The sequence below is a fragment of the Rhinopithecus bieti genome, unplaced genomic scaffold, assembly GCF_001698545.2.
Source record: "Rhinopithecus bieti isolate Rb0 unplaced genomic scaffold, ASM169854v2 scaffold_2077, whole genome shotgun sequence".
NCBI lineage: Eukaryota > Metazoa > Chordata > Mammalia > Primates > Cercopithecidae > Rhinopithecus > Rhinopithecus bieti.
The window spans coordinates 4,986,348-5,013,032 of record NW_016803882.1 but is presented as its reverse complement, the minus strand read 5'-3'; the positions used below and the strand labels follow the sequence as shown (position 1 = coordinate 5,013,032).

General features: G+C 40.2%; 1 long non-coding RNA gene across 1 annotated transcript in view; it reads right to left on the bottom strand.

The window, feature by feature from the left end:
• Positions 1-5,988: 5,988 nt before the first annotated feature.
• LOC108518541 (uncharacterized) overlaps positions 5,989-26,685 on the bottom strand; it is a 35,258-nt gene continuing 14,561 nt past the window's right edge. Inside the window, exons 2-3 of the long non-coding RNA XR_001882386.1 lie at positions 11,545-11,583; positions 5,989-6,708 (exon numbers count right to left, since the gene is read on the bottom strand). This is a non-coding gene — a long non-coding RNA (uncharacterized LOC108518541). The remainder of the gene's footprint in view (positions 6,709-11,544; positions 11,584-26,685) is intronic.

Here is a 26,685-nt window from a genome sequence, read left to right as displayed (position 1 = left end):
AAAAGAGTGATTCAGTAAGGATAGATTCTGAATAGAAAACACTTTTAAGAATACCTCAATTTGTATTTTCCTTTTATATATGCACAAGAGTGTTATATGATGAAAGAATAAATGTCTAGCTAAGTCTAAAACAGTTCTTTCAATATGTATGCAAGAAAATTCTATTTGATAACAAAGCATTTAGCAATAACAAATAAATAAAGGAATAAAGGAATTGAGGCCTAAAAAGTTTGTGATGTCTCCAAAGTCACACTATCTAGAGTTAAAAAATAAGTGGCATATATTCTAAATCCACACTGAAATATGTAAGTCTTCTATAACCTGATGCCTTTACAAAATGCAGGCATACAGTATTTATATCTCATACATAAACACAATCCTTCATAAACACAGAGAACATAAATTTTCTCCCCACAGATAAAGAACAAACAACTTTGAGAGAGCTGTTACTAGGCAGAGTAAATGAGTCAATGGTTAATGACAGAACATGATATACTATTTTATCTATCATGTAGCAAAGGAAGTTCAGGGAATTCTAATGCAAGAGCTGTCCAAGTTGTAAAATGCTTCTAGCCTGTAATTCCTCCCTACTGTGTGATATCCTTGGCAGTACACAATAGCCTAACCCTTCTGCCTTAATCACAAGATAACTCAACATGTTCATATCAGTTATCTTCAACATGTGGCACACATACCAGGTACAAAGTAATGACATTTAACTAATGCAAATTCAAATATGCAAGGCTAAGTAAAAATAATAAATAAACCTATTTAGCCCACATGGTTCTAAACACTAGCCAGCCACTTCATCTGGCAGAAAACTCAAGGAAACAAATTTCTTTCAACACTGAAGGAAAAATCTGGCTTGTGTTGGACTTACTAGGTTGGTGCACTATGCATAAACTCATATAGTGTGTTCCTTATGGGAGAATTTGAAGGATTGTTCTAGAGTAATTGTTACTACATGCAAGTTGTGTCACATACCATGACTTTGAAGCCTAACTCAGGAGGAAGAGAACAGTTGGTGGGAAAGGTGATACACGAAAAGTAGTCAAAAACAGTGTCTATCTTTCTAGGTAGTTAAGCTTGGCTCTTAGAAACACATCTAACTTGGGGACATTAACAATATAGAGGGAACCCAGGTACCCCATATTGGTCATGGTGACCATCATCCCAGTTAGATAGACTCATAAGAAGACCTTGCTCTGACCAATGAATTATGGTTCACAGACACACCTGACTGTGTTTTCTCACACCAAAGTAGATGCAGAACTTTAGTCAGTTAGCTTCCTCTTTATTAAACAAAGCATAAGAAAAGAGCATATTGAGTTACACAGGATGACTTCACAAAAACTGCAAAGATCAAGGAGTCATGTTTTCAAAGGGTTTCCCATAAAACATCTTGCACATTCGTCTCTTCTCTGCACCCCTACCCCCATCCTATTCCCTTTTCTTACTGGAAAAGACAATCATTGCATTAAGTGATTAAGTGTTTCTTTCTTCTGACTCATAGTTCATAAGACCACAGCATGAATTTCAATTAACTTTTCTCACTGTGTGAAGGGGAAAAAAAGAAAAAAGAAAAATCAGACCTTGGAGAACAGGGTTGTTGGAAAGCATTTTCAATGCCTGCACGTAGTTTTTTCACCAGGGCAAAACTGCAATAAGATGGAGAATGGGCCCAAGAATCAAATGCTCTTTAAGTTAGCAGCTCTGATATTCGTTCTCTATTTGAAGAAAAGTACTACATGGAGAGATTATTTGTGGTTAGAAATCTTAGTTCCAAGTTCCAGCTGGATGGCTACTAGCTGTGCAACTCTGAAGAACTAAAACTTTCTGAAACACTGTTTCCTCATTTATTAAATGAAAAAATATTGATACATCACAAGCTGGCTGTGAGAATGAAATAAAATTGTATATGTAAACTGCTCAAACACTATGGATAAAAGACAATTGTGCCTCTCTTGTGCTTTCCACCATAAGTAGAAGCAGCCTGAGACCCTCACCAGAAGCAGATGTTGGTACCATGCTTCTCGTACAGCCTGCAGAACCATGAGCCAGATAAACATATTTTCCTCACAAATTACCCAGCCTCAGGTATTCCTTTATAGCCACACAAATGGACTTAAAAAAATAGAAAGAAAATAATGGCATTGCTCAAAGTAAAGTCTCTCTTAAGAAAGAAAATAGTGTATGTAAATGATCCAGATGTATTAAGAATTTAACAATTCAGACCAAGTACTTAAAAGTAAGGCCCAATTGTTTATAACTGCTTTACAAGGAGGAAGGAAGGGAGTGTTTTCCATTTAGAACATTGCCCAGTTCCTCAACACCAATTGTTCAGTGTCTTTTTCTAGTGACTACATCTCAATACACTTTTAGGACTGTCCTGTGCACACTGGGGAGGAAGGATGGACCATACAACACTTAGGTAGGGTTGATGAAACCACAAAACAGATAGAGTTAGCTTATGATACTAACTAGGGCAAAGAGGCATAATCCTTTATTTATGAGTCAGCAATCCTACACCACCCCTGAAAGAGCTATTTAAGAGGATAACATATATAAACATTCTCATGGTATTTGTCTAGTAAGCACTTCAGATCTATAAACGGTAACAGTGTTTGCATTACAGGATGAAGAGTTTAACCTTCTCCAACTACTGACAAATAGTGCAGAGGGGACAATTTCTCCATGAACCCTTCTGTGCTTTGGAATTTTCCATTTAAATTAATCCTAACCCCAAAGGAAGGAACAGGCTATGGGGGATCAGGACAAAAGTGATAACAGTAATAGCAGCAATATTTTCATGTACTGCACTGCTACAATGTGCAAGTATTGTGATAAGTGTTCTACATGCATGAGCTCATTTAATCCTCCTAAATATCCTATAGAAGTAGGTCTGCAGAAGGAAACCAAGGCTTAAGGAAAGAAGCAACTTCTACAAGGTCATATAGTTAGAAAATATTGAATCTAGGATTCAAGCTCAGTTCTCCCTGAGTCCAGAAAAGGGTTCTTATGCCCATATGTTATATCAAATATAGGAAAGTCCTTGTTTTTTTACACACAAGAGGTCATAGTAGGGACTGGTCTAGTCAGTGAATCAGTAACGTTTGTGCTCACTCTTGCACAAATTTGTTGAATGAGTGAGTTCATATGGGAATCTGCTTTTGTTGCTTCTGCTGCTGTTATTGTTTTCTTTCTTTGGTAATTGATGACATGAAAAAAACACAAAGAGTGAAAATAAGCCCCTTTTCTGAGAAAACTAAAACCCCTGAGATGCAAATGAAATATTCAAGGAAGAGAAGGTGCATTTAAAGAAAAGCTAAGGCCCTGCCTGCTGCAGGCAAGTGTGCTCCCTGATGGGTGGGCTGCTGCCCAGCAGAACCAGAGGTAAGACATTGGTTCCTTTAGCAGCAGCCATGGCACAAGCCCTGTGGAGGGACTGTTGGCTGTGGCTCCCCCTGCAATCTACCATAATGCAGGGAGAGTGTCATTAATAATCATTAGCGTAAGGCTTACAGGTGTTACAGCAGATGTTGCCTGGCAGGAAAACTGGCAGCATCTGAGAACACAAACGGGGAGGTAATTTTTATCATGGGACAATTCTCAAAAGATGTCCAGCCTAATTCAAAATGTGTTCACTCTCCCAGCCTTCACATATGATGGGATCTTCACCTCATCTGACCTGCCCAGGAGTTAGATGCCCCTCCTATGGGCTCCCAATACTCTACAACCTACTTCCATCGAAACCTCGATTCCACTGAATTATGATTTTTTGTGTGTTTATTCCTCTCACTAGATTGTGAGTTCTTTGAAGAATGAAGACCTCTTTCATTGATCTTTGTGTCTCTAGCATTCAGCACTTGATAAGTGCTCAGTTATTGTTGAACGAATGAGTGAGTAAATGAATGAGTGAACAAATGGATGTATGGATGGATGGATGGATGGATGGATGGGTGGATTGGTGGATGGGGGATGGGCGGATATGGTGCGGGTGGGCGGTGGATGTGTGGGCGGTGTGGGGTGGAGCGGATAGATGATGGGTGGGGTGGGTGGGTGGGTTGGGATGGAGCATGGGTGGCGGGAGTGATGGATGGATGGCAGAGAGATGGATGGATGGGATGGGTGGATGGATGGATGGGGATGGGTGGGCGGATGGATTGGGGTGGGCGGGTGGGCCGGTGGATGGGGTGGCGGGTGTGGCGGAGGAGATGGGTGGCGTGGTTTGTGTGGTGGATGCGATGCGAGGTGGGCGGGGAGTGGAGGATGGGGATGGAGAGATGGGGATGGATGGATGGATGGATGGATGGATGGATGGATGGATGGATGGTGGGTGGATGGAAAGGGCAGGCTACATGCAAAATGTTTCAACCAACCTTCACTCTCAGAAGCAAACGTCTCAAAAATGACCTTGAGAGCACTCCACATTCACAAGAATATCACCTTACCTTAGGAAAACCTTTTATTATTTTACCGTTCTTGCACAGCCACAACCCTATTTAATTCTCAAAAACAGCCTTTTATGACACATTGGGAGAATGTAATCAACTCATTTCACAAATGAGGAAAGTAGCTCACAAAGGATAAGTGACTTTCCCAATGTCAAGCAGTAGGAAGGTGGCAGAGTTGGATTCTCATCCACACTTCCTGATGACCACCCTATGGGCTCTTCCTGCCACTACACCACACCGTTTGCAAGTATTATTTCCCTGCTACTAAGGAAGCAGTTTTCACTTAGAATGAGGCTCTACCATGTGATTACCAACCTGAGCAGACTTCTGTATACTTGCAGCATGGAACACAGAATCCTTAAGCCCTCCTGCCAATTCACTGTTAGAGGAAACTGGCATTTCTGTTCTCCTAGAATTGGTGACTAGAGATCAGAGATGAGGACAAAGAAGCAATAAGCATCCCACATTATACTGAGATTCTTTAATGATGGGAGCCAGGCACCTTCCTGAGGGGACAGGAAAGAGCATGTTCTCTCTAATCTTCAGCGGTAAGTGCCCTAGTAAAGACTAGCAATGATTGTGAGTAGAAGCAAATGGTATTCAATCTTCATTTGCTTATCTAATTTAAACAGATAACTTTTATCCTGCTCTATACCTAGATAGACATGCGAAGCTTCACATATTAGGACACAGAGAAGGAAAAAATGTATAGCAGCTCTATGCCCAGTAGCTGTATTTGGCATAGGAAGAATGACAGGGTTTCCTGGGCGTCAAGTGGAAAAGTAAAATGATAGCCTGATTTTCAAATATAATTGAAAGTTCATGAAAGGCCAGGTTGTTATTCGAAGGATAGAGCCCTAGTTGGGGAATGTGGCATCCTGACACATGGGAAAGCGTGATGGTTAATGTTAGGGGTTCATGTGACTGGAAGGGGGAATGGCTGTTTCTGAGTGTGTGTTTAAGGTTGTTTCCAGATGAGATTAGTGAGTGAGTCAGTGAACTGAGGGAGAAAGTCCTGCCCTCAAAGTAGGGGGCAGCATCCCATGGGCTGGGGGCTCCCCTAGGACAAAGCAGGTGGAAGACAGGAGATATTCAGCTCCCTCTTGCTTCCTCTCTGTCTCAGAGCAGGATGCCTTTTTCTCCTCCTGCTTTTGGACATCACACTCCAATTTTGTTGGCCTTTTGGCACCAAAGGACTCCCAGAGCCTTTCAGGCCTTTGGCCTCAGACTAAGGGCTGCAGCATCAGATTCCCTGGTTCTCAGGCTTTTGGACTTTGAACCATGCCGCCCACCTCTCTAGTTCTCCAGCTTGCAGGTGACCCATCAGGAACTTCACCTATGTGATTGTGTGAGCCAATTTCCCCTAGTCAGTTTCCTTTCATATGTATCACAGTGCTTCTGTCCCTCTGGAGATGTCCCCTTAACACAGGTAAGTAGATGACCTTGAAGATACTGGCTTCCAAACTCTCCTGAACATTCATAGTTGTAAACCCAGAAAATCTGAGAGAGGTCTCATTTAATTTAGAAGGTTTATTTTGCCACAGCTGAGGACACATGCCCATGACACAGCCTCAGGAAGTCCTGACGACCTGTGCCCAAGGCGGTGAGGGCATAATTTGGTTTTATACACTTTAGGGAGACGTGAGACATTAATCAGTAGAGTTAGAAGTACACTGGTTTTGTCCAGAAAGGCAGGGAGAACTTGAAGCAGGGAGGGGTCTTCCAGGTCACAGGTAGGTGAGAGACAAATAGTTTCATTCTTTTGAGTTTCTAATTAGCTTTTCCAAAGGAGCCAATCAGAATATGCATTTATCTTAGTGAGCAGAGGGATGACTTTGAATAGAATGGGAGGCAGGTTTGCTCTGAGCAGTTTCCAGCTTAAATTTTCCTTTTAGTTTAGTGATTTTGGGGGCCCAAGATATTTTCCTTTCAATTGTCTATACATATGTCTCATACCTCCCTCTTAAGAACTAGCCACCAGGCACAGTAGCTCAGGCCTGTAATCCCAACACTTTGGGAGGCCGAGGCAGGCAGATCACGAGGTCAAGAGATCGAGACCATTCTGGCCAACATGGTGAAACCCCGTCTCTACTAAAAAAATACAAAAAATTAGCCGGGTGTGGTGGTGCGTGCTTGTAGTCCCAGCTACTCGGGCGGCTGAGGCAGGGGATTCGCTTGAACCCGGGAGGCGGAGATTGCAGTGAGCTGAGATCGCACCACTGCACTCCAGCCTGGTGACAGAGTGAGACTCCATCTAAAACAAAAAAAAAAAAAAAGAAAGAAAATAATAACTAGCACTGATTTGGCAGTTCCTCAAAAAGTTAAAAAGAATTGCCATAAAAGTCAGCAATTCCATTCCTAGATATATACCCCCCAAAAATGAACAGACTCGAACAGATAATTGTACTTCAGTGTTCATTAGAGCATTATTCACAATAAACAAAGGGTGAAAACATCCCCAAAATCCATCAACTGATGAAGGGATAAATAAAATAAGGTATATGCATACAATAGGTTATCCAGCATTTAAAAAATGGAGTCCTGACCTGTGCTACAACATGGATGAAACTTTTAAACATTATGCTAAATGAAATAAGCCAGACATGAAAGGACATTTTGTGATTCCGGTTATATATGCAGAATAATCAAATTAATAGAGACATAAAGTACATTAGAATTTGCCAAGAGCTGGCCAAGCGAGGGAGTTCACGCCTATAATCCCAGCACTTTGCGAGGACAAGGCAGGTAGATCACTTGAGGTCAGGAGTTAGAGACCAGCCTGGCCAACATGGCGAAATCCCTTCTCTACTAAAAACACAAAAATTTGTGAGGCCTGGTGGGCACCTGTAATCCCAGCCACTCAGGAGGCTGAGACAGGGGAATCACTTTAACCTGGGAGGCGGAGATTGCAGTGAGCCTAGATTGTGCCACTGCACTCCAGCCTGGGTGATAGAGCGAGACTCCATAAAAAAAAAAAAAAAGAAAAGAAAAGAAAATTTGCCAAAAGCTTGGGGATGAGGGACTGGAGAAGGATTGCTTAATGGGTACACAGTTTCTATATGGGGTGATGGAAAAGTTTTGGAAATACTAGTGATAGTACAACATGGTGAATATACTTGATGCTGCTGAATTGTACACTTAAAAATGTTAACATGGTATGTTTTATGATATGTTATATATATTTTATAATACTAAAATTTGAGTTTTTAAAAATTAAAAGTAAAACTACCACTTCCCTGTGGCCCTGTACTGGGAGATGCTGCAGAGGCTCTGTCCTGCAGTTAACAAGGCCATCTCTCAAGATGCTTCCACTTCCTCTCCTGGCTATTAACTAGAGTTAAATCTCAGCATAATATAGCCAGAATTAAATAATCCAGCTTAAAAAAAAGGATTATACTTTAAAAGAGTTAAGAGTTTATTATATACAGTTCAAAATTATGATTGTGTTCCTTGGAAATCTCAAAGAACACACCATTTGCCAAAGCTATCAGGAACACATTGGGAAGAATGCACAAGGCTCCCTCCCCTCTGCAGGCCAGAGATGGTGGTAGGTGGGAGAGGCCATTATGGAATAGTGCTTCTGAAGCAATAGAGTTTAGGTGGCAGAAGCCAGGAGTTTGCAATTATTATAACAGCATACGAAGTTAGGGCAGTAGCCAAGAGTCTTGATTTCAGAGTATTTTGCAGATGTTTAATAAAGCATCCTAGTGGCAAAAAGGGTCAGGGGAGGGTCAGGCAGCCCACAAAGTCACTGCTTGAGACATACAATCAAAAGAAAGCAAGAATGAGTGAACAGGAGGAGTCTGAGGAAGTGAGTGCAGTAAAAAGTTACCATCTCTTGCCCAGATACCACCCCTAAGCCAGTTTTCAGAACTAGAACTGATTGCCCATACACTGGCAACACCAGGGCAAGTATATACCCTAATGATTCCCCTAGTCCTTCTTCAAATGGACCTATAGCCATTTAGTTGGGCTAGAGTTACCCTCACATTGAGATCTTGGCCTTTGAAGTAAGAGCTATAGAAAGTGGAGGACCACATAGAAGTCTCTGCAACTGTCTCCCTCCCTCTTGCCTTAGATATGAATTAAAAACAATATTGCATCCTGGGGGAAATGTCAGAGATTAGTTATACCCTTAAGCATCTAAATAATGCAGAAATGGTAATCCTTATATCTTCATTTAATTCCAGTTCATCCTTGCAAAAGCTGGATGATTGCTGGGGAATGAAATGACAGTATACCACATGAACTCAATCATTAGCCCCAACATTGCCACCACACAAAAGGTTATGTTGTTGCTGGAGCAGACTATTATGGAATCAAATAAATGATACATAACCATGGATTTGGTGTATGCATTCTTTCTATTGCAACTAGAAAAGAGGATTCAAAACAGTTCACATGGAATTGACATGGAATAGATAATAATATACATCAACACTTTTGGCCCAGGGCTATGCTAACTCTTCCACTTGCCTCATGGTCTGTTCCAAATGCACCTGTACTGCCTGAATATCACACATAATATCACATTTATTGATACATTATATTGATGACATTATGCTTACCCAGCAAACTGAGCAAGAGGTAGCTAATGTGCTAAAAGCTATGTTAAGACAACTACATCTTGAGGTCTCATTGACCTTTCACTGCAATAAAGTGTTTAGGCGTCCAGTGGTCAGGAGAATGCTGAGATAACCACTCTAAAGAAAAACACAGAGTACATGCAAGGGAAGAAAATTTGACCTTATCTTCCATCATACACAAAAGTCAACTCAAAATGGATTAAAAACTTAATCCTAAGACCTGAAACCATAAACCCTCTAGAAGAAAACAGAGGGGGAAAGCTTCTCAACATTGGCTTTAGCAATAATTTCTTGAAAGTCAAAGGCAACAAAAGTAAAAAGAGACAAGTAAGGCTACATCAAACTAAACAGCTTCTGCACAGCAAGGAAAACAATCAGCAAAATGAAAAACCAACCTACAGAATGGGAGAAAATATTTGCAAACCTTTTCATCTGATAAAAGATTAATAGACAAAATATATAAGGAACTCTCCTACAACTCAACTGCAGAAATAATTATAAAATAAAATAGCCTAGTTTTTAAAATGGGCAAAGGAATTGGATAGACACTTATCTAAAAAAGAGACACAAATAACAATAGCCAAGATGTGGACTCAACCTGAGTGCTCATTAATGGATGAATGGATAAAGAAAATTTGGTAAGTACATACAATGGAATATTATTCAGCTTTCAAGTAAAAAGGAAATTTTGCCATTTGCAACAACACAGATGAACCTGGAGAACATTATGCTTAGCGAAATAAGTCAGACAGAGAAAGACAAATACATGATACCACTTATATGATGAATCTAACATAGCCAACCTCATGGAAGCAGAGAGTAAAATGGTGGTTGCCAGAGGCTGGGGAATCAGGGAGGTATTAGTCAAAGAATACAAAGTGTTGCTTATACAAGATGAGTAAGGTAGAGATCTAATGTATAGCATAATGCCTACAGTAAATCATACTGTATTATATACTTTAAAATATACCAGAAGTGTAGATCTTATGTTAAGTATTATTATCACAAAGCAATAATAATTGTAATAAATAAGAAGGCCAGGGGAGCTTTCAGAGGTGATGAATAGGTTTATGGCACACATTGTGGTGATGGTTACATGGGTATATGCTTATCTCCAAACTCAAATTGTACAAATTACATATGTACAATTTCTTATATGTCAAACATACCTCAATAAGGTGGTATGTTAAAAGAGCAAAAAGAAAAGACTAATCACTGCAGCTTTTCTATCTCTATTTCTATATCTACCATTACAGAGTGAAGCACACACCTGCGAGGCCTCTGTTGAGTTTCGGAGGCAACACACTGCACACCTAACAATACTGTTCCAGATCAAACACTGGGAGTCATGGAAACTGCTGAATGTAAATGGAGCCTGAAGGAGGAAAGTTTTCATCATCAGGTTCGGGTTGCAGTATAAATAGCCCTGCCACGTAGAGAATAGGTTCTCACGAACCCTCTGGTGTGTAAGGTGCCAGGGATGGAAAAAGATGTGTTTATGGCAAGCCCAGGGGGAGAATTACAAAGCAGAATCTGGGTTTCTGGTACAAAGCTTTGACTTCTGCTGTGAAAAATCATGTGTTGGGGAAACACATGAAACAAGAAAAGCTGTTGACATGCTCCTCGGCTCTTGTAGAGATGGAATACTTAATCATGAAACACCCAGGAAATGGACATGCAGAGCTCCCCATCATAAGCTGGGTCCTGTCTCACCCACTAAGTAATGAAGTCAAGCTGATCCAAAGGCAGTTCAAAGAGAGTTTTATTGGGAACACAGGACACGGGCAAGCTGTATGAGCAGGGAGCACCATGTTATCCTTCACGGTTACACCACCATCTCTCTCTCAGCTTACATAGACAGCCATGGGAAGTCCTGTAAGATGACCTAAGGAAGGAAGAAAAAGCCCAAGTCTGGATTATGGGTGGAAAGACTTGATAGGAAGGTAGAAGCCAAAAATGGATAAGAGCTGCATTACTGTCTCACTCAAAGGTAGCCTTGGAAGTCAGTGGACAGAATATCTTCCCAAAGGGTGCACTGGGTAGTGCACTGATCAACTATTTTGCATGAAAAAAGAAAAGACCTGAGGGATATATATATACACACACACACACACCACATACATATTTATATACATACATATACACACACACACATACATACATATATGTGTGCATATACATATCTATATATGTATTTATATAGAAACTCACGTCAAAGCCAAGAAGGTAAAAGACTTGGGGAACAAAGATTTCTGATAGAAGCACGTAGAAGGTAATATAGGCACAAGTATTAAGTGCGATGACACGCATTTCCCATTAAGACCCATCAGAAGGCATCTACCACAGGAAAGGCAGTAAATTTCCAACCAGATGAAATGAATCAGTCTGTTGATATCAGTCAGACTTTGTCAGCCGCCACCTTCAAGTACTGAAAAAAGAGGCAAACAAACAAAGTGGCAGAGACAGAACTTTGCATGGAACAAACACCGTAGTTTCCCACTTACCAAGGTTGATCTGGCCATTGTCACCTCTGAATGTCCAACCTACAAGCAACAGAGACCAAAGCTGAGACTGGCACTATTCCTTGAGGAGACCAACTGGCCACATGGTGGCAAGTTGGCTACAATGGGTGCCTTTCAGCCCAGAAGAGTCAATGATATATTCCCATGAAAATAGATAGCACCATCATCCAAGGACCAATAGCCTGATTTACAGGCATAGAATCCCACACCAATGTAGTGTTTAACCAAAGGGGCCACTTCACTGTGAAGGAGGTAATGAGGTATGCCCATAATCATGGGACTTGCTGGTGGTACATGATCCTGCACCATCAGAAGCCCCCATCTTGATATAGTATTGGAACAGCCTGCCCCCACACCTCCCATCTCCCTGGCTATAAGCCTGACATATGATAGCAAGGAAAGCTTGGAATGATATATGAGATTAAATTTTAAACTGGTCTTTTAATAGCTGAAAATATCTGTAAAATTATGGAATCTTCCCAAAATGAATAAAGGGATTTGCTCTGAATGGGGAAGGGAGATTTGGCATAGCATGGATAAGAGCTATAACCATAGAGAAATAAAGCCATTTCATGTTTTTATCTTTCTTAATTGAGAGTACTCGATAAACTGGTTGTATTTACTGTTGTCTACCCATCAGCAGCAGGGCCCATCTGGGAGGGCACAGATGTTGCACCCATACTGTACAATTTGGTGTCCACAGAATGACATTCTCCCAAGGTTTCCTTTTCTCTAATGGCTGCTGAATTATTCACATCCTCAAGTGCTTTCTGAGCCTGCATTGTCATTATTAAACGTCCTTTCTGCAACACTCATCCTCTCTCCCTTCATAAAAGAACCTTCTTCCCTATTGTCTTCCTCATTTGCAATTCATTCTCCTAATCACCACAGCTTTGTCTGGACCGAAGAAGAGTGTCCTGGACTCTTTCCATATAATTCTCCCTCACTTCAATCATGGGAGGGAGAAGCAGCGGCTGACTCACTTCAAAGATTCATTCTTTAAAAAAATATTGTTTCCTGATTGGAAAACACTTTAAATAAAGTGTCCTAAATACACTTAACTGCTCTTTCATGTTAATTTAATACCAGAAGGAATTTTTTTTTAAAAAAAGACTAATTGAGCTTTAACAATATGCCTTTGAAAAGTCGGAAATTTTTAGGTGGCTTTATAGTGCTATGGAGTTTGGAAATCTCTCAGAAGAAGAATTCATTTATTATTGTTTTCTACTTTACAAAGAATAGGACTATATATGCATGTATATGTATATATACCTATATATGTATATCACTAAATATGTATGTATGTGTGCATACATGTGTGTATATATCCCAAAATAACAATCTTTGTATTGTATAATATACATTTGTAATACACATATATATACATATATGTGTCAAATATATAAGCATGCTTACCTCACAGCTACTATTTACACACACACACACACACTCGTTACAGAGAATATACATATATATCACCAAGAACAAAAAAAAAATTTGAGCCATCTTTGGCCAAAGAAGGCCAAAAGAGTCAGTACAGATACACTTGGACTTCCCTCCTCTAACTATTTATGAACCACTTCCTCCATATTTGCACAAGATCCCATTCCCCCCTTCTACACAATGACATTTAAACTGCATCTCTCTTATGTCTCCCACTTTTCATCTCTACTGGTTTTTCCTGTCAGCATAAAGCATGTTATTACTTCTCCAACTTAAGAGATGATAATAATGATAACAAACCTCTCCTTAGTTCCTCTTCCCCCTCCAGATGCTGCCCCATTTCTCTGCTCCCCGTTACATTAAAACTCTTTGAAAGAGTTATCTCTGTTCAGTATCTTTCATTTATCTCATCCAACCTTCCCAAAACTCATTTCATGTAGGCTTTTGCCACCAAAACTCCACTGAAACTGCTCTTATCAAGGTCACTAGAGATGTCATATTGTGAAATTCTGGGTCCATTATTCTCATCTTACTTGACCTACCAGCAGCTTCTAACAGTCATTCTTTACTTTCTCTTAGATACATGATTTAATTCTATTTTATTTTTTACTTTTCCTCTAGGACCCCATGTTGTTCTGATTTTTCTCCAAATTGTAACCATACTTTATTAATATTTTTGTTAATTTTTATTCTTTTTTTCTGGCTTCAGACCTTAAAGGTTTAGTCCTTGAACTCTTTCTCTTCTTGATATCCTCTTCTGGTCTCTCAGTTTTATCATCTGAGACCCCAAAGTAGATGCCCCTTTATCAACTAAGAAGAACCCTAAGGTTAAGGAAATGAAAGGTACCTAGGAGTTGAGGGTTCAGGGTCTGGCTGGCATAGAGAATTTCCAAATTCCTACAGCTACAAGAAAAACTTCACTCTTGCTAAACTCCCTAACAATAGGAGCTATCAGGAAAATTATCAGACCCTTCCTAACTGATTTACAACCCAGACCACTACAACTCTGCTGGACAGAAGACTGACCTTAGATTCTTTTCTAATAAGCAACTGCAGACCTTAAGCTGATTTCAGCCAGCTTTTAGAGGTTGCACGCAAATCGTTTTGTGTCTTATAATTTACCTTTTGACATAAGGAGTCCAATTCCACTTCATTTTCATGCTAAGTACCTACCCCCAAATTGCCATCAGATGTATGTTACATGTTTATCCATTGTACATAACTCACCTTCCCTCATAAATATGTATAGCTTCTCCTCCAAATCTGCTGAATTTGTAGGACTCTATTTTGTAATGCAGACCCTGGGAGGCATAAAACCCAACTAGTCCTTCTCCTCTTCAAAGAAAGAACACCTTTGGTTAACACCAGAGACTTATCTCTTTTTCAGTTTGTGAACTGATATTCCCAGTAAAGTTGTCCCTTTTATCTTTTAGCCATCCTGGTGGTCTTTTGGATGACATTTTTGAGTTCTACCCAGAGGCTGATCATTCCCAATTACTATAAAAATCTCCAGCCCAATCCTCTCCTCTGAATTCCGTGTTCTCATATCCAGCTGCCTTCTAGACACATGCCTAATCAACATCTCAAATTTAACATGTCTAAGATTCAAATCCTGATCTTCTCCCCAAAACCTGCTCTCTTAGCAGTCTTCCCCAACTCAGGTTATAGCAGCCCCAGCCTTCCAGTTGCTGGGCATCATCTCGGCATCATCTTTGACTCCCCTCCTTCAAATCCTGTTGGTTCTCCTGCTACTTCCCTGGCTCCAACCACCATCATGACTTGCGTGGATTATTACAATGCCCTCCTAACTGATCTTTCTGCTTCTAGCCTTTTTTACTTTATAGTCTGAGCTCAGTCATAGTAGTCCTTTTAAAATGTAAGTCAGATTGTTACACTCTGAAATCTTCAAAAAATTGAGACTGGAAGCCCTCCAGGGGCTTTCTATTTCATCAGAGTAAAAGCCAGAGAGGTCCTGTGCGATGCACATTCCCAAACTCTCTGACCCGATCACCTCCTACATTTCCACTTGCTTATTCTGCTCCAGCCATGGGACCTCCTTGCTATTCCAGAACAGGTTAGGCATGCTTCCATTCCACATCAGGGCCTTCTCTCTGCCTGGAACATAATCATAATGGCTACTACCTTCACTCTTTCAAGTGTCTATTGAAATGCCATCATTTTATTGAACTCCCTTCACTCAGTTTTTCTTCCTCTTATCCTGCCTTATTTTCTTCGAGCACTTACCATTTTCCAAAATGTGAAATAATGTAATTATATTTTGTATTAGGCTCCTCCTAATAGAATATAAACTTCATGAAAAAAATATATTTTTTCCCATCTTTTGTTCTTCTACCACCCTACCTCTTGTGCCTAGAAAAATATCTATCACAGAAATGTTTTATAAAAATTTAGTCAGTAAATTAAAGATTCAGTTCAACTGTCCTTTACTAAGGACTCACTTTGTACAAAGCACCATGCCAGGCAGTGATGAGAACATATTGGGATGAATAGAACAAGCTCCCTGCCCTCAAAGAACTTATTGTGGTCAAGTATTAATAGAGTTAGCCAAGCAGACTGCCCGTGAGGCATGATTGTTAGAGCCCTACAGAGGTTCCTCTTTCCCCAATTTACCTCACATACAAATTCACTGATACTTAAAATCCCATAATTACAGATAATCCACTCCACCTCTGTCATCTTAAACAAATTATTTAACATTTCTAAGTCTCAGATTTCTTATTTGTAAAGTGAAATAATAGTGCCCATCTCATAGGCTGTTGTGAAGACTAAATGAGATAATCCTTTTATAAAGGCTTAGTGAAGTCTCTAGCATGTAGTAAACATGAAAAGATGTTAGCTGTTACATCCATTCTCTTGACTCAAAATCCTTATCCTTATTAAAATGCAAAACCTTTTCATAGAGATACTGGATATTTTTGAAAACCAAATACAGCAATTGCTGAAACCATGATCCAGAGTTTCTTTTAGGCAAGAAGAGGGCAAAATAATCATATTTATCATGTTAATTATCATCCTCAAAGGGAGGATGTTTGTTCTTGACTGAGTTCTCCAACAAGGGATTCACTAAGGACCAGACGAGGTACAGGCAAAGAAAAAACAGAAATCCCACCTCCTTCTGTAGAAGCAATGGACATTTTCACATGTGTCCTTGGGGCTGCTGTTTCTCATTTCTCTTTAAAATTAAGAATAAACAGAAAAAAACAATGATAGACATTACATTACTAAATTATTTGCTTATAACACTTACCATTTGCTCACATGTGAAATAATTTACTTGGTTCTAAAATATTTGTTGAGCCACTAATAAGTGCTGGCTTTCTATATATTTCATTTTCTGAACACCTCTAAGAGTTATGTATTATTCTTATTTTGTAGTCAAGGACAAGAAGGCTCAATGATATTACATTGTCCAAAATCACAGTAATAGGGAAATCCAGGATTCCAAGCTAAGGTTCTCCATCTGAACCCTATCACTACCCTATCTTATAGTCAGTAAAGTTAGCCATGAAAAAACAAATGCAAAAAACATACTGGACAAATTCCCTAAAAAGGGTTAGGGAAAGACTCATAGTGGCTCACAGCAGAGAAATGTGAACATCTCTTACCAGCCTGGTGATCAGTGCCTTTATGTTAGTACCCTGAAATTGGTAGTCATGGGAATTGTTCTACCACTGAAATCAGCAACAGCTACAAATCAGAGCCAGTTTACCAGCACACTGTAGAGAGTGCTTAGGCATTCTTGGAATCCAAGAATGCCTGATACTAGTGTCTCTGGGAGCCATTCACAGATTTTAAACAACTAGAGAGATAGGCCCAATCAGCGTTCAAGGTGTAACGGTCTTCCACTACCCTAGAAGATTCCTGCTGTCCGTATTACATCATAAACAATCTATCAGATCCCCTCCTGAGAGCTGATCTCAACAGGGCATAAGGAGAGAGAATCTGAGGACCCATGTTTAACTGAAGGGATGAATGGAAGAAAACCCACCTGTGCAACAAACAGACTCAAAAAGGGGAACCTGGGAGTCACTGAGGACCAACATCACCAGCCTCAGCATTGCCTGTGATGGCTTTGGCCACATAAGAAGCCAGCATTGACATCCCAGCCTGGCAAGAGTAGGGAGGGGCCAGGACTCATGCCCTACACTCCATCCAATTATGCCTTTCATCACACCTTTATCTTTCTTCTATTTTACCTGTAGGAAAACTGAAGCATGAATAAGCATACTCAATAAAGTCAACTTAAATGCATATAGATAGGGATTTAGCTAGAAAAAGTGATCTGAGGTTCCAGAGAACTGGAAGATTGACAGAACTGAGTCATTTTCTCTTCTGGTAAACAGAGGAAACGTCCCTCCTCAACCCAACAGGCACTCCCTGGCTATCGCTGGATAAATGAAAAAAGTCTTTACAGAAATATTATCCAACCTAGCCTCCAAATATAAACAGGTTTTGCTGTTTTTTGTTTTGTTTTGTTTTTTTCTGGGGTGGTGGCAAGGGGAGGGTTACAATTTTCTAAGTTGCTGTTTCTTCTTACACTAAGGAAAAAGAGAATATCAAAAGAGTTTGATTTGTTAAAATCCACCAGGGACGTATTTCTTCCTGACACCTAGTATTATTCAAATGACAGCAGATATGACTAAAAGCATTTATCACACTCCCTGACTTGCTTTAATCTCCCACAAAGGGAAGCTGTGCTCATTGCACCGGGCAGGGGGGATAATGAGGCAGCCGCCCAGGCTGCCAGAGTGGGGCATTGATTTTAGGTACCAAAAATAGAACCTGCTGCAGTTTCCAGCCGGCTGCCCTGTGTCTAGAAGTGGATTATCAGCTGAACAGCACAAGTACAGGGAGATGTTTCCAGGCAATCAGATTGGCTTATACACAGAGCATTAATTCTCCAGAAATATGACGTGTTGACCAATCAAAATGGCTTCCTCTTCAAATAAAGTCTGTAATCTCTAAGGCAGCATTTGCAGCTTCAAATAGCAGTAATGACCCCTGCTTACAGGGCATGTTCCAGGAATTAGCACCTGGATCGGGTTAATGGTATAAAGCACAGCTGTTCCTAACTGGTCATTAATCCCAAGTAAATACCCAGCAACTCGATTTCTGTGGCTTTAGGATAAACCCGAAATCAAATGGCCTAGTCAGACCAAGCAGCTTTAATACAGAAAAAACAAATGACCACAAAAGCCTTGCCCTCTGGGTATAGTGGGGGTGCAGTTGAGGGGGGAGCTAATCCAAAAAGCATTTTTTCTTTCATGATGTTCGAAATACTGATTTCCAAACAGATGCTTGTCACCCTTACTAAGCAGAGAGACGTCACCAACCCGCAGTCAGTGAGGAATGAGCTGTAAGTTGTTTTTCTAGTTAGTGATGATGGATTTTGAACTGATTCATTCACATCCTCTGACCTCGCTCATCCCCCACGCTAGGATCAAATAGCAGATGTCTACAGAGCTACTAGTTCTTCTTAGGCTGCTGTCTGTAACTAAGTGGCCAGCCAAGTTAACAAGGGATAAAGACCTGGCTGGAGTCTTGCACTGTGCTGATGGGGTCAGCAGAGCCACCCAACTGAAACTCAACACGTATGACTGATCCTTGTAGAATACATTTCTTTTAGCTCTGTAATTCTCTTCAATCATCATGCCTGATCATTTTCAGATTGTATCCTGTGATCTTTGGGGTTTCAGAGAGATGCATTATAAACTCTGGAAGGGTGGGGAGCGGTGAGCAATGGAGAGACAGACTGGTGAGGGAAGATCAAGTGAGCTGACTCCAGGTTTCAACTTCAAAGAATCTGCGCTTTCACCTGTTTCATAGACTAAAGGTCTCTGTAAAATTTCATTTACAAAAATAGTTCTGTTGCTAAAATTACAGTTCAAAAACATCTGATTGTAGCTGGCTTTCTCATCTTCCAGATGAGGAAATGGCTTCCCCACACTGTATGGTTTCGGCAGCCCTCCAAGCATGTAAAGTTCAGCCATTCCTCCTTCCCTTCAGTTCCATCAGCTCCTGTTACCTATTTCACTCTTGAAAAATTTATATCGCTGCCTTGTTTTGCTAATTACCATTTTCTCAAAAAAGCTGTATCTTCCTCCAGGGCAGGATAATAGCTAACATTTCTTATCCTCTTCAGTGCTTAGCATAATGTCTCATACAGAATAAACATTGATTTCTTGGAGAAATGACCAATGGCAATGGTATTGAAGGCATTTGTCAAATACAAGACCTAGCTAACAGTGGCTTAAACAGTTTTATTTTCGTGAGTTTGGGGATTTGTGTTGGTTTATGCTCATTTGTTTTTCTTTTGTCTTAACATTATCAAAAAGTATTAAGGTGGTAAGGTACTGACATTTGTTAAATGGTTCAATGACATCAGAATTCATCTTTACCTAATGACCTTAAGATAGCGTAACTCCAGGCTTTATTTACAACCATGTGCAAGGGGAGGAAGAAAGCAAAAAGTTATGTCAAAAGTTGTTCCTCTAAAAAACAAAGGTCAATTTGTTTCCAGAAGCTTTCCAGTGTAACCTCTTGTAAATCTCTGTCAAGGACTACAAAGTGTCTGAGATTTCACCCAATTTGCAAACTAACATGTCAGCATGCCACAGATGCATGAATGCAGGAAGAAAATATAAGACTGCTGGTCAGAGATAAAGAAGTTTATCACTCATCGCAAAGCATGCAGCATGTGTGATATGTTCTGGCTCTGTATCCCCACCCAAATCTCATCTTAAATTGTAATCCCACATGTCGAAGCAGGGAGGTGACTGGATTATGGGGGTGGTTTCCCCCATGCTGTTCTCGTGATAGTGAGTTCTTACCAGATATGATGGTTTTATAAGTGTTTGGCAGTTCCTCCTTCACATGCTCTGCTTCCTGATGCCTTGTAAAGAAGGTGCCTGCCTCGCCTTCTGCCATGATTGTAAGTTTCCTGAGTTCTCTCCAGCCATGTGGAACTGTGAATCAATTAAACCTCTTTCCTTTATAAATTACCTAGTCTTGGATATTTCTTTATAGCAGTGTGAACACGGACTAATACAATGTGCATCAGCATATTTGTGTCAGAGCCCATTGCTCCCAAGTCCCACAAGGGTGACATCAATAGGCCCAGATAGATGCCTGCAGCAGGAGTGGTTTGCATTCCAAGAGAGGAAATCTGAGCTTAGAGAACCCAAATCTTTTATAATGTGCAGTAAGAATGCATATTGTTTGCTCCAGAAAAAAGACACTATCTCTTTCTTCCATGACTGATTACTATACAATCTGGAAAAGATAATCCAGAGAAAAAGGGAGAGTCAGTGCCTCTGCTCTTAAGATGTTCAGAAACATGAGAACCCTATGATTTGTCCCTCTATATTGTCTCATGAGCAAAGACTAGAACCTATGGCCATACCTGTCTGTATTTTAATGTGATGATAGAATAATTATCCTTTGAGTGACATAGTGGCAATGATATTACATCCAAAAATAAATTCTATCTTATCAGATGGCTCTGAAGTAAACTTTCTCTATGTAGCTCTAATAATATCAATTTCGTTTATTAATTTTCAACTTTCATGATTAACCAACAAAAACATCAAAGACTTCATTGTAAACTAGAAAGAGTAACTGTAGCCACACTAGGCCAATCTGGTTGAACTTTTACGTAACAGAGTTGTGAGTTGTTTTTCAGTTGCCACAGGCCCTCAGACTGAAGGTCACATAACCTGAGTAGGCCCAAATGAACCAGGCATGCAACCACAGCAAGAACCTAAGTGCTTGGGCAGAGAAGCATAGACTGAATTAAGAAGTGGGCGTTGCATGACAGGATTCAGGATCCAATAAGATTGAGCTCTGGCATCACCCCATGGCAGGATCCAATTAGATAACACTCCCTCACTTCACCTCACTGCAAGATCCAATCAGATCATCCTCATTACCCTATGCTTATAAAAACCAACCCAGGCCCCAGTTCGAGGAGACAGATTTGAACATTTCCTCCTGTCTCTTTGCCAGTTGACTTGCACAGAACCTTTCTCATTGCAAAAACCCAGTGCTTTGGTGTTTGGCATTGCCCATGGACAAACAGATCCAGTTTGGTTTGGTAACACAGATATCATCAACCAAAATATTTCTGGAATGGTGTATTAAGTTGATGGAAAAATATACACACAACACCACTTCAAATGAATTGAGAAAAAGTGAATAAAATATAACATTTAAGTTTTCGAAACCATAACTAAACTTGGCACCAAGAATAGAAAATTCTCAGGTGATAATAAAAGGAGGCTGAACTCAAAGTAGCTACTGTGAACTGAAAGCAAAATACCTCACAGTATTTTGGAAACCATAGTGGGTTTTAAAAACTAGGGAATGGGATACTTTCTGTTTCCTGCAGAGAGGGGAGTCCAGGCCACTGCCCTCAAGAGCATAGGAATCCAGAGACATGATTCCTGCATACGGCCAGGAGTCACAAAGCCTTGTCCCAGCTGTAAATAGGGTCTAGAAGAACCCCACGTGACACCCTGGGATTTGACAAGAAAGGCTCCCATCCATTTAGGTTCATGTTTATAAAAAGTCTGAATGCAGGCCAATGCCATTTGCAGGGATAGGATCTGAATTCATATGCTCCAAGGACACGTGAATTCCAAGCCAAGGAATCTGCATGAAAAATGGATTCAGAATTTATCAGAGACCAGTACAAAATCACACTGTAAGAATGCTTCTACAAACAAGATTTGTAGCAAGGACTTCCATGCAAAATGGCCATCACCGAAAATGGGTTCATAGCCAAACATGATAAAGTATGTGAGGAAATGAAGTACACTAAAGAACCATTAGGAAATGCAAATAGACAGGAAAATGTACAGTCTAGAACTAGAAATAGTAATGCAATATGAGAGAGGCTTTGAAATTAGTATGTTTAAAATGCTTAAAGAGATAAAGAAGAAATAGAAACAGGAAAGTATAGGACAAGTATATTATAAAAACTGCCAGATTTTCTAAAGACTAAAAGAATGCCATAAAAAAAAATACAATCAGGGAAACTGAAATATTATGGGTAGATTTAACAGTACAAACAAAATAAAATGAATTAAAAGAAAATCTGAGAAAATACGTAATTCAGCACACAGAAAAGGAAAAAGTTATGAGATATATAAGCTAGAAAGAAAAGGCACAACACACATCAAATAAGCATTTCTAATGGGGGAAAATAGAGAAAAAGGAAGAATTATTAAAAGGACTAAAGATAGATTTTTCAGAATTTAAGACATTAGAAAAGCACACCAAATCCTCTGCAGAATAAGTCAAAATAAGTCTATACCTAGCCATACCATAGTGAAACAATAGAACATCAAACACAAAGAAAAGATTGTAAAAACAGCCTCATTTGTTTTGGTATATATATGTTTAGCTACAAAGTAAAAAGAAATACAATGCTTTCAAAATGATTGAAATTCATTTTCTTTTCTCATGTAATAATCTAAAGCACTTCTATCCAAAAAAAAGTATAAAGCAAGCCACATATATAATTCTGAAACTTCTAGCAGTCACAGTAAAAAAGTTAATGTTAATATTTTACTTTCTTTAATGCAATATATCTAAAATATCAGTTTAGTTCAACATATAATCAACACAAAAATAATCAGATACACTAGTCCTCCCTTATGTACAGTTTCACTTTCCATAGTTTCAGTTCTCACAGTCACTCTTAGTTTTACTTCATAATGGCCCTAAAGCACAAGAGTAGTTTGCTGGCTATGTGGACCTACCAGAAGAGAAGCTGTGATGTACTATTTTTTGCGGGGGGTGGGGGACAGTGGCTGGGGGGATGGAGTCTGTCGCCAGGCTGGAGCGCAGTTGCCAGGCTGGAGTGCAGTGGCACAATCTCAGCTCAGTGCAACCTCCACCTTCCAAGTTCAAGAAATCCTCCTGCCTCAGCCTCCTGAGTAGCTGGGACTACAGGTATGTGCCACTGCACCCAGCTAATTTTTGTATTTTTAGCAGAGACGGGGTTTCACCATATTGGCCAGGATGGTCTCAATCTCTTGACCTCTTGACTTGTGATCCACCCGCCTTGGCCTCCCAAAGTTCTGTGATCACAGGTGTGAGCCACCTTGCCTGCCCGAAGTACTTCTTTTAAATGAAAACATGAAACATCTTCACTTAATAGGAAAAGAAAAAAAATCGTGCCCTGAGGTTGCTAAGATCTACGATAAGAACAAACCTTCTATATACGAAATCGTGAAGAAGGAAAAAGAAATCTCTGCTAGTTTTGCTGGCCCACCTCAAACTGCAGAAATTACAGCCACACTGTTGTCAGTGGTAGTCTCCAAGTTCCCAATCACAGGCTGTTCATCCCCTCTCCCTGCTTCACTCTTTTCTCTTGTCTGTGCTTTAGGCCTCAAACTGGTCTCCTGGCAGTGCTCAGAGCACGAGGCTAGACCCCTGCCCTGTGACTTTCCCATCTTCATGGTCTACCAAGGCATACCATGGGGGAGGTGGACCAAAGACCCAGGCCTTTACTCAGTAGCCAGTCCACCCCTCCAGTTGTCTTTTTACCAGTTCAGGGTGGGAGAGAGAAAACTGCAGCACTCCAGCATTTGAGCTACTCAGGTGTTGGGAGCCAGAAGGGACAATGTGTTTAAACAACCTTCAGAGCTCTGACATTAAACCTGTGGCCACCTCAAGTCAGAAAGCCTCACCTCTTTCTGGCAGTTATGTGGGCAGGGGGTCCTCAAAGGGAAAACATATTTAGACAGCTGTCCCCAAGTCTACTAGCCATCTGCAGGGGGAGTGATGTGGTCCTCATCCTCCTCTAGAATGTTCCCCAGGGGGAAGAGAAGACTCAGCTGTCCCTCAGCAGCTTGTGCCAAGATCCCAGGCAGAGGCCGGGGCGGAAGCTTCCACAGGAGCCCCTTACCCTTGCTCAGAGCCACTTTGTGAGGTGATGGGAGCCAACACCGTTTGGGGGAGCCCTAGTGCTGTTCGACACACCCCAGCATCAGGTCAGATCATCATAATCAAAAAATATTAATGAAGTTTAGACCCACTTTTGGGGAAAGCAGGACAAACTACCACCTCACCACGTGTGTGTGACTTCAGTATCCCACTGCAACTTACATTTTTTAAACAGGAATTTTCAATCCCTTGTGCTTACCTAATAATCTGCTTTAAACAGTTCTAGACACTGCTAGTGTTTTAAAATGCATCCATGTTAAGATGAATCTCCAACCTGAGGAAAAAAATAAAACTCAAAAAGCTTTATGTGGAAAAAAAATACAACCACAGTGCATGGTAAGTGATTAAGATGGAAAAGGTATTACATTTGTGTGTGGAAGATATGACAGAAATGTGTTCCAATTTCAGGCATGTGTCACCACTGTAGGTCTCGGAACATATCCCTCGTCCATGGATAAAAGAGGGGATTACAGTATCTTACATGTTTTTGCTAAGTCTTTAAATTCTTCACATTTATAGCAGATCTCAATGTGGACCTTATATTTGCATTTACTGTGAGAAAAGTACATTCACATACCCAAATTGTTACAAACATTTTCAAAAGTTTTCAACTCCCAGATCAAATATTAGCATTTAAATTTAAGTTATTGAAAATTAAGTAAAATTTAAAATTCAGTTCCTCCGATGCACTGGTCATATTTTAAGTAGTCAATGGCCAAATGTGACTTTTGGCCACCATAGTGACAGCATAGTTCTGTGGGTAAGTATTCTAAGACTGGCTGGGTATCTGGGTCCAGGAAAGCCTCTGCAGTTCTTGGCACCCCTGGAAGTAGGAAGCAAGGGTCCACGTGTATTTTTTAGAGCCCCTTACTAGAAGGTGCATACATATACACCTTGGGATAACTTAACCACATAGTTAAACCAAACTGTGAAGGTAATATCTGTGAACCCATATGCTAGTTTTTCGTTTGTTTGTTTGTTTGTTTTGAGACAGAGTCTTGCTCTGTTGCCCAGTCTGGAGTGCAGTGGTGCGGTCTTGGCTCACTGCAACCTCCACCTCCCAGGTTCAAGCGATTCCCCTGCCTCAGCCTTCTGAGTAGCTGGGATTACAGGCATGTGTCACCACGATTGGCTAATTTTTAGTAGAAACAGGGTTTTAGTAGAAACAGGGTTTCGCCACGTTGGCCAGGCTGGTCTCGAACTCCTGACCTCAAAGGGATCTGCCTGTCTCAGCCTCCCAAAGTGCTGGGATTATAGGCAGGAGCAACCACATCGGCTTAATTCTATTTTTAACTAAGAAAAAAAATAGATAGCCACAGACAACTCACAGGATCTGCTATCACACCAGAGATTAAAAAATCAGAAACACATCATCTAACAGGAACAACAAATTGGCAACAGATACCCCATTGATAAGACAATGCAATCATATTTTCAAAGTGCTAAAAGAAATAATTATTATCCTTGATTTCTACTCTAAGTCAAACTATCATTCAAATGAAAACATAAAAAATATATTTTCAGAAAAGGTTAATAATGTACTACTCTCAAAGACCTCGTAGAAAAAAATACTAAGTGGTTTACTTTAACACAAGAAAGCTAAACATGAAAGGAGCAGGCTACAAGAGCAATAGAAATAGGAAAAAAAAATTTTTTTCTCAAAATCTTTTCTATATATTCACTTTCTAAATCTCTCCTTTGTTGAGAGATAAGAAAAGTGAAGAAATTAATGTTATTCATCCTAACAATAAAAAAAGGTAGAGGTAACACAGGTTACGTGAGTGGTGGAAACAGGGACTATCAATATACCCCATGGTGTAACGCATGAAGAAAATAATTGTGACTTAAATCACGTTTTTGTAGTTGCAAAGTTAACCAGTGAAGATGGTTAAACTCAGTCATGTAATTATATGGGAGAGAAGCCATGTAAGTGAGATTATAAGGTTAGGGTTAGCACTAGGGTTGATGCTGAGGTTAGGTTTCCAGCAGAAAGTCTAACAACATCTATAGTAAATATGCCAATAAATAGATACCAATAAAGAATGGTATAAGGGCCAGGCATAGTGGCTCATGCCTGTAATCCCAGCAGTTTGGGAGGCCAAGGTGGGAGGATCACTTGAAATCAGGAGTTCAAGACCAGACTGGCCAACATGGCAAAACCCCATCTCTACTAAAAATATAAAAATTAGCCAGGCATAGTGGCAGCCGCCTGTAGTCCCAGCTACTCAGGAGGCTGAGGCAGTAGAGTTGCTTGAACCTGGGAGGTGGAGGTTGCAGTGAGCAGAGATTGCGCCACTGCATTCCAGCCTGGGCAACAGAGTCAGACTCCATCTAAACAAAAAAGAAGAAGAAGAAGAATGGCATAACCTTACTATTTTGAATTTGCACATTCAGAAAAACTAAAAGGGAGTACTGAAAGTAGTTCATTCCAGGAAACAAAACTGGGATTAAGTCAACTGGAGCAAGAGATTGCTGCTTTTCATTGAAAATTCTTCTGTACTAATTTTTTACATATTTGTATAATTTTATTATATATAATTATAATTTTATTTTAAAAATTTTTAATAAGCTGGGCGCTGTGGCTCACGCCTGTAATCCCAACACTTTGGGAGGCTGAGTCAGGTGGATCACAAGGTCAGAAGTTCAACACCAGCCCAGCCAAGACGGTGAAACCCAATCTCTACTAAAAATACAAAAAAAAAAAAAAAA